Raw genomic sequence first — 11013 nt, 5'->3', positions numbered from 1 at the left:
CTCCTTATTTCAATTCTACTGCCTAAACATTGAAAAAAAATGACTGAAATCCCCAAAAATACCTTAAATTGTATGGTGCGCTTATAAAGGGGGCTATACCAAATTGTGGACCTATGTGTCACATTTACAATACCAAAAAAAAAACCTAAAACCTGGAGGCTATATCTAATTCTGATTCTCTTGCTGACATTTTAAACAGAATATCGTTGTTAGTGCAATTTACGGCTTTAGATATTGAATTATCAAATAGTATGGATCATATGGGTGTGAGTTATAGTTATCGAAACCGATTTTCACCAATTGCTTATTATTAATTTCTTCTTGGCTGAATTCGGTTACATGTGCCAATATTTACTTCATTTGGTCAGATATTATATGCGGTACACAATAAATGTGAAATTGGGCAGGATTTATGTGGGAGCTATATTCAATTCTCTAGCCTTTCGACCAATTTCAATAGTCGCGTACTCGAGTGAAGAAATTGCCATCAGTAGAAGAATAGCTGAACTTCGAGTTTGTGACTTTGATCAATTCGAAACCAAAACTCATGTAGTTTCCTAGTACTGTAAGGCAAGTATTTTTGAAATTGGAATTTGTAGTAGGCTGATGAATTTTTTTTTTGTCGTTTTGAAAAAAAAAGAACAAATAAGGAACATTTTTATATTGAAGATTATTATTTGGATAGATATTGAAAGAAAGAGAAAAAATAAATTCGAAAAAAATATATTATATGTGTTAAGAGAAATAACATCCTGACGAAAATGTATATCCTTAAATAAGAAAGAAATCTAAGACCTGAAATCATCGAAAAACTGTTACTCTTGGAATCCGATATTTTATATATGAAAACCGAATGCCGCAAGATGAATTCATGAAATAATTGAAAAGTCAAAACTTTCCTTTACAGTACCAATGCCATATTGTAAGCTATTATCAAGCTCGCATTACATCTATATCCGAAGGTAAACGTATATGATTTATTCAACTTGTTTTACCAATGTTTAAAGATTAAAAAAAGGACCAAGGCTCAAGATTTTATGTATAACTCTACCGCTGCAATATGCATTCAGGAAAAATCATCAGAGGATCAAGAGTACAGTTAATGCTATCTTATTTCCGGCCAAGGCAATACCCATATGAAATGATTCTCAAGCTTAAATTGAATAGTGGTTTCTTATTCTTGCGCCAACAGGCGTGGATACTGCGTTGGAATATATGGGTAAGTCCTACTCGTAAAATTATTAATTTCCTAAATATTTACGCTCCTCACATCGGTCAAATTCCGATCTCATCTTAATTATCAAGGTTTAAGCTTAATTATAACACAGCTTTACTACTTTTTCTTTGCGACATTACCTGTCCTATATATCTATTAAATAATAAACTACATGTAGGGAAGTATGCCCAAATAAAAGATACATTAGGGCTCACACAAAATGATTAGGCAGAAGCATAAGTGGGTAAAGAATCCTCAGCAATTGTTGCTGACCTTTAATTATTATCATATCCTAAGCTCAAAAGGCACAAAATCTTCCTTATATATTTATACCCTACTCTATGCTGTGGTACAGGGCACAATGTCTTTTATCATTTGCTTGTAACATGCAAAAGGCAATTAGATAGCCCCATAGTTCCCTTTGATGTTCTATATACAACCACATTCGGAGTTGAATTATGTACAGGGTGGGATAAAAAAAAAACTGCAACAAAGTCAAACGCCATAATTTTTATTTTATTTATTTTTTTTTTTTTCAATTTTATTGAATGGAAGCAAAAAATGTGGAAAATAGCATCAAATTGAAGAATTGGTTTAGATTTGTTCGAATTGCTCACCTTTGGCACGAATTATGGCCCTCAAACGGCCAATGAAACCGTTACACGCTGCCCGAATGTTGCTCTGCGATATTTTGGCCCATTTCCGCCGAAGCGCTTGCTTGAGGTGATAGACACTTTTGTATTTTTTAATACCAATCTTGCTTTCCAAAATACTCCAGACACAATAGTCCAACTGATTGGTATCCGGAGATTTTGTTGGCCATTTTGCGCTGGAAATGAAGCGAGGCACCTCATTTTGTAACCATTCTTGGGTGGCAGGTGCTGAGTGCGATGGTGTTGAGTTCTGTTGGAATGTTCAATGTCTACGGCCAAAATGTTTGCGTGCCCAAGGTTTTAATACACGCTCCAGAATATTTCCGCGATAATATTCGGCATTTATTCGGAGAGCGACCATCGGATGTTATGGCGGCCCCCACCATCACCATGACCGCCGCTTGAGTTCTGGTGGCGAACCGTAGGTACACATTTTCAGCTGACCTCTTAACATGTAAACACGATCGTTTTGTTTGCTTACAAAGGAATGTTTTCTCATCGGAGAAAACCAAATTCGGCAGTTCACCACTTTCGGCCAACCGAAGCAACTCTTTAGCTCTTTTGAGTCTATTTTCTTTCGGTTGCGGTGTAAGTTCTTTCACTTTTTGGTATTTCAATGGCTTTACCCCGAGCTCATTTTTCAATATTTGCCGAATGGAATATTGAGAAATGTTCAGGCTATACATGAACAGTGACCCGAATACCCAATCTCAGATTTCAAGAACTATCAGTTCCCAAATATTACAAAATTTACAAATTTGGACCGATTATTTTCAATTTCAATATTTATACCCTACGCCAAATGCCTTTAGGCATTTGTTTGTAACATGGAGAAGGAAATGAGATTGACCCATAGTTCCTTTTGGTGATCAGCATAGAATCGTATTTTGAGTGGATTTATTCAGTCAGGTCACATTTATTATTCGATTGAGATGAACATTTCCAAATAACATTTGTATGGCTCAAAGACGAACCCTATTGAAATTGGTGAAAATCTGTCCAAATTTAGATATAGCTCCGATTTTAGGTTTATTGTGGCCCAAATGGCTAATATCAGTCCAAATGGAGTAAATTTTAGCATTTCCTACCGAATTCAGCCTACAAGCATACACTTCAAATTCTACTTCAAAGTAGGTGAAAATCGGCTCAGATATAGCTACAGCTCCCATATATATAATTCACCCGATTTGTTGTTTGTCCCTCAAATTCGTAAAATGCACGACTCAAAAATAATATTTGGTATCAGATATCAGATACAGCCAAGAAATAGCTGTTTTCAATTTTATCAAGATCGGTTCAGAATTGGATATAGCTTCCATATATATCATTATCCGATTTCAGGTTTATTGTGCACCAAATGGCTAATATTAGTCCAAATGGAGTGAATTTTCGCAATTCAACCGAGTTTAGCATGGAAGCAAGATTTTAAAATTTCCTCCCATATATATGTTTCATCCGATTTAGTGTTTAAATCTCCAACTTTCGAAATATGCACTCTAACATAATGATATTTTGTGCCAGATATCTAATAGAGCTCAGAAATGGCAATATAAACCTTTCTTTTACGAGAGCTCTACTAAATATACATAGTGGTGTAGGGCAACATATAGTCGGCCCCGTCCGACTTTTGAGCTTTCCTTACTGGTCTTAACTAACTTCCGCTTACTAATTTTCAAATCATACAGTAAAAATAAGTTTGTAAATTTGAATTTACGAAAATGGAGAATCTTCCCATAAAATTCAATTTTGTTGAAAAGTAACATTAAACGATACAAATATTATCTACCCTAAAAGTTAGCTTTAAACCAATTCCAAAAACGAATTTCAATAGTGAAAAGTCTCCAGCTATTATTTATTTATTTAAAATGTGAATTGTATCAAAGGGAAAGCTTTCAAGCATTTCACTCGGAAGAAATGTACATTTATCATTGATAACATAAAATGTATGATTGTTTGTTGTTGTTGCTGTTGCTCCTGCCATTGTCTATGAAAGAAATAACAATTGTATCAAAATATGATGTTGAAAAACAATTCAAAACGAACCCGAATACAAATGATGTAGTCTCTGGTAGATGAACATACATTTGAACAGACAACAAACATCATGGAGTGTCCATATTGGACAATAAACATTATACAGGGCAACAAAATTGTTAATATATTAATATTTGAAATTCAATTTTATTTCATTAACAATAAATACCCGCCGGTTGTACACCAATGTTCCTTATAACCAAATCTTCCAATGCCCTTTCCCTTACCTTAAATCAAATCGAGAATATTTTCTAAAATACGACAAAATTTTTGTTCACCCGTGTTAAGCATTACAACAAAACGAAACGTCATACCAATGCGAATCAGTGTAAACGCGCTGTTCACAAAACAAGAAGCGTTGAAGTGGCCACGATGACGGCCATGATATCTGTCTGCAAGAACGACAGCTCAGTCAGCCAAAAAACGAAAAAAAAACGAATTGAAATGAAAAAAAAAGAACAAACAAACCCATCAGGATGCCAGACCCGTCCGAAAATGGCAAAGTAATAAATAATGTGAATTAAATTTTTGACAGTGAAAATATTGCAGACAACGTTGAAATTTTAAAACGATTAAATTTGGATTGACCTCAAACCGTAAAATTGTTTGTGGTCTTTTGCTGGTGGTTTTGGACTTTACGCAGAGGGAGAGTGAGAGAGAGAGAGAGATGTTGGTGCCGTTGTGTGGTATAGCCGATATTTATAAGAGTGGGATTTATGCTTTAAAGGAGAAATGTAATTCGTATTTAAACAGAAAGAGCTCAAAGCTTGATCAATGACATAAGGAGATTTCATTTGACCAAGGCATAGGATAAACGTTTATATTTTCATGAGGGAAGAGATAGTTAAATTGTAAGGAGGAACCTTAAATATATTTGTTTTCCGAAGTTGATCTAATCCGAACGGATAGGGGTAGGCACGGGCTTCCCCCTATACTCATACATGTTTTGCAAATTTTAAAATTATACCAGTAAGGAAAGGTCAAAAGTCGAGCGGGGCCCACTATGCGTATTTAGAAGAGATCCTGTAACAAAAAATTTATAGTTTATATTCGAAATTTATCTGAAGTAGATCATACCAACTCTAAACCAAATAACATCGCTGTATAGTACATGATATGACTTCGACAAGTTTTATATTCAAAATATTTACTGGAGCAATAGGTATACCGGACCAAGTTTCACTGAGTGGTAAAATTCGGTTGAATATGAAAAAATCTACTCAATTTGGGCTGATAGTGTAAAATCGGATGAAGATGTGTATCGAATCTGAACCGATCTCAATAAAATTTGGCAGAAGTATTTTCGAGCAGTATCTGATGCCCGGTATCAAATATCATTGTTGTGAAGTGCATATTACGCATGTGAGGGACTTCAACACAAAATCGTATAAAACATATATATGGGAGCTATAGCTATATCTGAATTGATTTTTATAAAATTTTAAGTACATGCTTTTAGGCTGAATTACCAAAATTCAGTTAGTTTGGGCTTTGGTGCACAACAAATCTGATATCGGATAAAGACACATACACAATTTTAGTACCACTTGGTTCTTTTCGTTCATGTATACATTTCAAAAACCATTTCATATCTCAACCCTATACACCAATATGGACCATAATTGAAGTTTTAGTACTTTCGTACATCTACGGTACGTATTTCCAAGACCACCTCCGTTTCACAACCTTACATACCAATTCTGACCCCAATGCCAAAACTCAGAAATCTAACTCTATCCCTACACTCTTTACTAAATTTTGTACCATTTATACTCTTGTAGTACTTATTTCCAAAAATAATTCGAAATGTCAACAGTCAACGAAATGCATCCTACATATCTCAATCCTGCATTCTGCCAGTAATGTTAATTTCAAGTTTCAGGATCCCAGCTCCATCCGTTCCACTAATTTCAAATTTTACAAGAGTTTGTACCGTTCAGTACTTATAGTGAAATTTTATGAAGTTTTTGTTAATATTATCCTTCAAAAATGACACTTTGTGGAAGATTTTTACATAAACTCAGAAAAAGTACGGCTTTAACCCTCGATTAGATAAGATATAGACTTTTGATATACTTTAGGGCGTATATTAAAATTTTATGACAAATAATCTTTATAATTTTTTAAATTTTAAAAATGAAATCATTGTGCAAATCTCTGTAGCGCTTTGATAAGATGATATTTTCTCTTGCACTATATATTATTATACCCTCCACCTTGAAATATTCGTTGTAGACCCATAAAGTATATATATTCATGATAAGTATAAAATTCTAAGTCGATTTAGCGATGTGAATCTGTCTGTTGAAACCACGATACAGTCCACATTATTTGACGTAGAGCTTCAAAATTTGGCAGAGCATATTGTATTGTGTCTATGATGGTTGGTACTGAAAATGAGATATATCGGTCCACGTTTTATTATAGTTGCCATATAACGGAACATCCGATATTGGGTATTCTGATGATTTTTTGCCTTATTTCTCCAGATATAGGTATTTGTAGTTCGTAATGGTTTCTAGTAATGGTTGCTGTAGTGGAACATGGTATGTATAAGTTCATGTTTTTGGTAGCCCCTCCGTATTTTGAGGATTTATGCAACAAATACGTGAGAACATTTGTGTAAAAATTGGTATTTGTAGTTTATAATGGGTTGTAGCTCCGGTGGCAGAACATTGAATAATTATGTCCACGTTTTCCTATAGCGCATATATAACGATACCCACCGATATTCGGTATTTTGATAATCCTAGTCACATTTACCCAAGAAATTGTTTCAAATTTGTTTTTAAAAACGATTTGGTAGATGACAAACCTCGGATTATAAAATTTTCTATATAAGTTCCCATTTTGTATGGCCCCCATATAATGGCCTCACCCTCTCTATGTTTCTTTGAAAAGTTTAACAGCATTATCCAAACGGTCTTACTGGTATTTATAGTTTAAAGTGGACCACGTTTGAGTTCAGATACGTTTATATGAAGATGTTTTCTTTATCCATTGGTGGAGGGTATTAAAAGTTCGGCCGAACTTAATGTTTTTACTCGTTTTAGTAATATTTTGTGATAGAAAAGTGATCTCATGTGTGTTCGGGATGCCTTATTATTGTGTTGTTGCAAAATAGTAAGGCTTAATCCCATTATTGTTGTCTATATAAAAACAACGTTTGTTTATTAGTGGATATAGATGGTAGGTTTCGGAAAGAGCTACCAATCCTCAACAGTTTCCTTGGGTATTCTTCCCAGGAGTTATTTTTCACCTTACTACACTATATGTTCTGGGTGTTATATTCAGGCCGCAATTGTTGTCCTCATCATCACGAAATTTTGCACGGGACTTGAGTTAGGTTCAGAATTATGGCTGTTTGTTTTTTAAGATGTATATTTAGGGGTTAATATGGATCAAACATGAAAACTTTCCTGATCTTGCAGTGGATCTACAGGTCATAATTAAAAACCAATAGATACGGAATTTTGCATGAGGTTGGGGTTTAGGACAGCGCAAAAGTGTAGTATTTTTGACGACCCATGAATTATATTTAGCGGGTAAATGGACCACAATTTTGTGAGAATTTTTTTTTAATACCTATCAGCATGGCAGAGAACGTAAATATGGAGAATTTACCCCCTACAAAAAAAAACAAAGGCAATATTTGTGCAGGACTGTATGGCACAATCTCATAAAATCTACTAAAGTGGGTCTGGACCCAAGGAAGTTTTCCAATATATTATATTGTTGTAGAGTATCACATGGACGGTTCTGCTGGTTTTTTCCCGTAATTATTGAAAAACAAAATGAATTTTGTCGAAGAGGAGTTTCCTGCTCCACCCTGGAAATTCCTTACATCGAGCTCTCTCTCTCTTTTCTAAAATATACAAAAGTAACCATTTGGGATATTGTCCGCAACCCCTGAATAAATACCCAGCTATATCATATATAACTCGGTAAGAACACACGGACGAACTCATACATTTTCCCCGATTTCACGTATATTATACGCCAAAATGTGCAATATGTTATTACTTATCACCGAATCATCATAATTTTAATGAATGAAAGTGAAAACTTTTGGAAATAGCATCAAATTTTAGAATAAGTTTAGATTTGTTCAAATTGGTCACCTTTGTTCAACTTGGTCACAAATTATGGCCTTCAAATGGCCAATGAAACTCACACAAATCACACACTAGGCGAATGTTGCTTTTGGCCCATTCCCGGCAAAGCGCTTGCTTGAGGTGATCGACACTTTGGTATTTTTTAGTTCCAACCTTGCTTTCCAAAATACTACAGACACAATAGCCCAACGGATTGGTATCCAGAGATTTTGGTGGCCATTGTGCGCTGGAAATGAATCGATGAACCTCATTTTGTAACCATTCTTGGGTGGCGCATGCTGAGTCCTGTTGAAATAACCAAGGTTCGCGGCCAAAATGATTGCGTGCCCAAGGCTTTAATACACGCTCCAGAATATTTTCGCAATATTTCAGCTTTGTTCTGATGCCACGATCGATTAATACGAGCAGAGAGCGACCATCGGCTGCTATGACGGCCCACACCATCACCATAGCCGCCGCTTGAGTTCTGGTTGTCAGCCGAAGGTGCACATTTTCAGCTGCCCTCTTTGGCAAGTAAACGCAGTCATTTTGTTTGTTTACAAACTGCTGGACAACAAATGTTTTCTCATCGTAGAAAACCAAATTCGGCAGTTCACCACTTTCGGCCAAGCGAAGCAACTCTTTAGCTCTTTTGAGCAGTTACTGGAATAATTTTAACAGTTGCCGGACGAGTGGCTTTGAAATGACAGCAGTCTGAAGTTGGTTGCAGTTTTTTTTATTTCACCCTGTAAAATGGTCTATATGGGTACCCTTTTTATTATGGCTCCCCATATAACAGACTTTGTTATTTATTCATTTTTTATACCCTCCACCATACATAGTATGGAAGGTATATTAAGTTCGTCATTTCGTTTGTAACTGATCGAAATAAAAATTTTAGACCCAACAAAGTATATATATTCTTGATCAGCGTAAAATTCTAATACGATTTAGCCCTGTGCGTCCGTCTGTTGAAGTCACGCTACAGTCAAAACGAATTAAGATAGGAAGCTAAAATTTTGCACAGATCTGTTTTTTATGTGCAGGCAGGTCAAGTTCGAAGATGGGCTATATTGGTCCACGATATCGTATATCCCCCATATAACGGTACCCCTCGATATTCTATTTTTGTGCACAAGGAGTTCTTTGTGATTACTTTATCCCCTAGAAGGTAATCGTCTATATAGATCCACGATATTGTACAGCCCCCATATAAGGCTCCTTCCGATATTCGGTATTTTGGTCATTTTAGCCACATTTTTTACTCGAATTCTCTGAAAATTCACACAATGAGTTGTGAGTACTTTGTCCCCTGGAATAGAATTATATCGTATAGCCCCCATACAACGGTATCCCCTTATATTTTGTATTTTTGATGATTTTAGCCACATTTTTCAATGGAATAGTCTGAAATTCCTTGTGAGTACTTTATCCCCAGGAAGAGAATTGTGTATATAGGTCCACGATATCGTATATTCCCCATATATCGGCACCTTCCCATATTCGGTATTTTTAAGATTTTAACATAATATTTAATGAATTATATTTTTTTTTGAAAATGTCCTAATTCGTCCCAAATGGTGGAGGGTATTCAAAGCTCGGCCCAACCGAAGCTACTGCTTTTTATACCCTACACCACAATGTGGTCAGGGTATTATGTCTTTGTGCATTTGTTTGTAACAGGCAGAAGGAAATGAGATAGACCCATAGTTCCTTTTGATGATCTGCATAGAATCACATTCTGAGTCGATTTATGCATGTCCGTCCGTCCGTCTGTCCGTCTGTCCAGGTATTTTTGTAAACAAAGTACAGGTCGCATTTATTGCCCGATTGAGATGAAATTTTCCAAAAAAACATATGTTTGGCCCAAGGACGAACCCTATTGAAATTGGAGATAATCGGTCAAAATTTAGATATAGCTCCCATATATATCTTCGTCCGATTTGCCTTTTATTGTGCACCAAACGTGTAATATCAGCCCGAATTGTATGGAATTTTGCACGTACGATCAGATTGGACCTGAAAATATGTATGCTAAATTTGATCGAAATCGGTTCAGATATAGCTATATCTCCCATATATATATTGTTCATCCGATTTGTTATTTTTGTCCACCGCCGCCGTAATATGCACTCTGCAACAACGATATTGAGGGAAATATAACAAATACAGCTCAGAAATATCTTTGCCAAATTTTATCGAGATCGGTTCAGATTTGGATATAGCTCTCCTATTTATACAATTATCCGATTTCAAACTAATTGTGCACGAAATGGGCAATACAATTCCGAATTTAAAAGATACAAATGCTTCGGCATATTTAGTCCTTTGAACTTTAAATTATAATTATAATCATAGCGTGTATGATTGAATTCTCCCATAAAAACTTTTAATTGTCATGTGGAGCTCTACTAAATTAGCAAAGTGGTGTAGGGTATCATAACGTCGGCCCCGCCCGACTTTAAGACTTTCTTTGCTGGTTTACTGGTTATTTTTATTTTTATTTATTTATTTTCATTTTTTTATTTTTATTTAATTATTTATTTATTATAATTTTTTTTATAAAATTATTTGTAGTTTTTTTTACCCTATGGTGGAGGGTCTTAAAAGTTCGGCCCGCCGATTTTAGTGTTATTTTACTTGTATTTCTTTGAAGTGTTTTACCATATTTTGAAATCGATTTTGCTGAAATTTAACATTCATATTTGAGATAGCGTAACAAGTTGATAGGCCAAAAATTGCCAATATCTTTTTAGTTATGGCCGAGTTCATGCTAAAAGTAATTTTTCTTTTTTTAATTGGTGCAGAAAAGTTGAGACAAATAGCTTTGATATAACTATCGCTCCCATATATGTATGTGTTTCATCCTATTTTATATTCTCGAAGTCATTTATATTCTACTAGCTGGCCCGGTCCGCGTTGCCGGCCCTTACTTTTAGTCTTTAATGCATATTTTTTTAAGCATTATAGAATTATGAAAGCGGCACAATTTTTATTATAAGTAAAATAACTCCAT

General features: G+C 35.1%; 1 long non-coding RNA gene across 1 annotated transcript in view; it reads left to right on the top strand.

The window, feature by feature from the left end:
• Positions 1–707: 707 nt before the first annotated feature.
• LOC131801112 (uncharacterized) overlaps positions 708–11013 on the top strand; it is a 47782-nt gene continuing 37476 nt past the window's right edge. The window contains exons 1-2 of the long non-coding RNA XR_009341703.1: positions 708–922; positions 1008–1219. This is a non-coding gene — a long non-coding RNA (uncharacterized LOC131801112). The remainder of the gene's footprint in view (positions 923–1007; positions 1220–11013) is intronic.

The sequence above is a fragment of the Musca domestica genome, unplaced genomic scaffold, assembly GCF_030504385.1.
Source record: "Musca domestica strain aabys unplaced genomic scaffold, Musca_domestica.polishedcontigs.V.1.1 14, whole genome shotgun sequence".
NCBI classification, from domain to species: domain Eukaryota; kingdom Metazoa; phylum Arthropoda; class Insecta; order Diptera; family Muscidae; genus Musca; species Musca domestica.
Note: the sequence above shows the minus strand (reverse complement) of the source record. Positions and strands in the feature narration are given on the sequence as shown.